This window comes from Penaeus monodon, chromosome 11 (assembly GCF_015228065.2).
Source record: "Penaeus monodon isolate SGIC_2016 chromosome 11, NSTDA_Pmon_1, whole genome shotgun sequence".
Taxonomy (NCBI): domain Eukaryota; kingdom Metazoa; phylum Arthropoda; class Malacostraca; order Decapoda; family Penaeidae; genus Penaeus; species Penaeus monodon.
Window position 1 is genome coordinate 9,559,824 of NC_051396.1, and position 2,500 is coordinate 9,562,323.

Here is a 2,500-nt window from a genome sequence, read left to right on the forward strand (position 1 = left end):
TTCAAACAATTCATAAAAAATGGTATGGTAAGAAAAATGGGAATGCATTATGAAGAAGTACCGATAACTTTTCGTAATAGTTGCTTTCATTGATTCCGATGTTCAGGTTCCTAAATTGCCAAAACCCGTCGACATAATCGCGCATAACCGACGGTTTTTCTGTTTCTGCCGTTACTTGCTATGACAAGTATGTTTATTTCTACATCTGTTGTTTCAATATGGAAACTAAGTCAAGATACAAAGAGTAACGTACAGAGACGTGGTCCTGACACCGATCGGTTTTGGATAGAACAAAATCAGATTTAAGAACAAAATGTCGATACCACGTTATCTTGGCATACTTTGGGGTCGTTACCACAGAGAGAGAGAGAGAGAGAGAGAGAGAGAGAGAGAGAGAGAGAGAGAGAGAGAGAGAGAGAGAGAGAGAGAGAGAGAGAGAGAGAGAGAGAGAGAGAGAGAGAGAGAGAGAGAGAGAGAGAGAAGAGAGAGAGAGAGAGAGATGAGCAGAGAGAGCGAGAGAGAAGAGAGAAGACCATAGAGAGAAGAGAGAGAGACTTGTCTTGGCTCCAATTTGCAACCTGTACTAGCGAAGTTCCCAAGTACCCAGTGCATCTTTTCAAGTTACAGTTGTCACAAGGACCAGTCATTCTATAAGACATATCCAAGATACAGAACTGAATGAAATGAAGACAACCGAACCAGCAAACTGCCTCAGCGAAACAGTCCTCATCATGTATTGAACCTTAATCAAAGTTCCCAAAGCCTAAGCGACACAGAAAGCACAGGACTGTTTCATCATGGATCCCAAAAGGCCTAGCTGCTAAACCTTTTGCGTTTGCTTGCCTAGTGAACTATAGCGGATCTGGTCCCCTTCCTTTAGCTGTAGCCATCATTCCTTCCCCTCGCTAAGGTTCAGAATAGTGAATGACGTAAGAGCAAGACCAGCAAATCATTCTTATTTTCTCCTAATGAAAAAATAAATTTAAAGGAATCTTCAGTTAGAACTCCCTTGCATTTGGCCATCAGTCCACTACGCATCACGGAAAAAATAACTTTTAGGACAGATTTGCCTTACTGTTTTACCCTGGGATTTGCTTGCCGGGAATATAACTGTTACGATAAAAGCACGAAAACCCCAATTCCCTATCGAAGCGCCTAGCTAAGTTCCCTTGCTCTGGCCGAGACCTTGCCCAAATATACAATGGCATTACTACACATTACGTGTGATAGTAAAGACGTGTAATTGCCTTATGCTTTCTCCGCATATCAGTCTATTTACCTGAGAAAGATTATACCGTTTGTTCCGCTGCAAAGTATGCCAGCTACCCAATCTGCTTGTCTACAAGAAGCACTTTTCAGCGGTTATTCCGCATGTGAAGTAAAATAAATAAAAAAATACCGTATGTGGGGCTTCGATCTTGATTGGCAGTACAAGACCACTGAAGAATCAAATTTAGATTGGTGATTAAACATTAACAGTTTCCTTAATAATGATAATAATCATTGCACTAATATACTTACATCATGAAAGTATGGCAAAATATAATACTGCAGTGGTCATCAGCAGCAACATAATCATAAGCGGGACAATAATACCATTATATGAGAATTAATCCAGGCCATGACTAAGGAGAGTGTTGGATATCATCAATAATAAAGAGTAAGTGTCACATTCCGTGTCAGACAAATTATTTACGCGCAACTTGCGATAATGATTGCTGGAATAAGTTATAATATTCGCAGACTTCGCAAAGTACCGGGCAAATTTATGCAAAAGCCCCTCCAGAAGTGTCATTAACATAAGGTGAGTCCTTGAAAATCTGGGTTGTGGTACACAGACTTTTATAGTAAAAAATATATATATAATACACTAAAATCGACCATATAGTGTATAGTACAACTATTCCGTAAATCGAATCTAGATACGATGAAGTTCTTTGGGCAAGGAACTTCACCTCGATTGCCTATTTAGCCACTGGGTGGCCAAGCCAGCCCAAGTTTTGGTTAGAGCGTCGGACTCAAGACTGTCACGACGGCAATCTGAGTTCGAGGGTTCGAGTCACCGGCCGGCGCGTTGTTTCCCTTGGGCAAGGAACTTCACCTCGATTGCCTGCCTAGCCACTGGGTGGCCAAGCCAGCCCAAGTCAGTGCCGGGTAAATAGAGATGGTGACTCGATAAAAACACCGGGCGGAAGGCAATGGCAAACCACCGCTCTAAATTGCTAAGAAAAATCATGGAAGCCCATGATCGTCAAGGCCGCGGTGGCCGAATGGTTAGAGCGTCGGACTCAAGACTGTCACGACGGCAATCTGAATTCGAGGGTTCGAGTCACCGACCGCCGCGTTGTTCCCTTGGGCAAGGAACTTCACCTTCATTGCCTGCCTAGCCACTGGGTGGCCAAGCAAGCCCAAGTCAAGTGCTGGTCCCAAGCCCGGATAAATAGAGAGAATGATTACCTAAAAGGTACCACCGGCACTCTCCGTGGAAAGGAACTGGGGA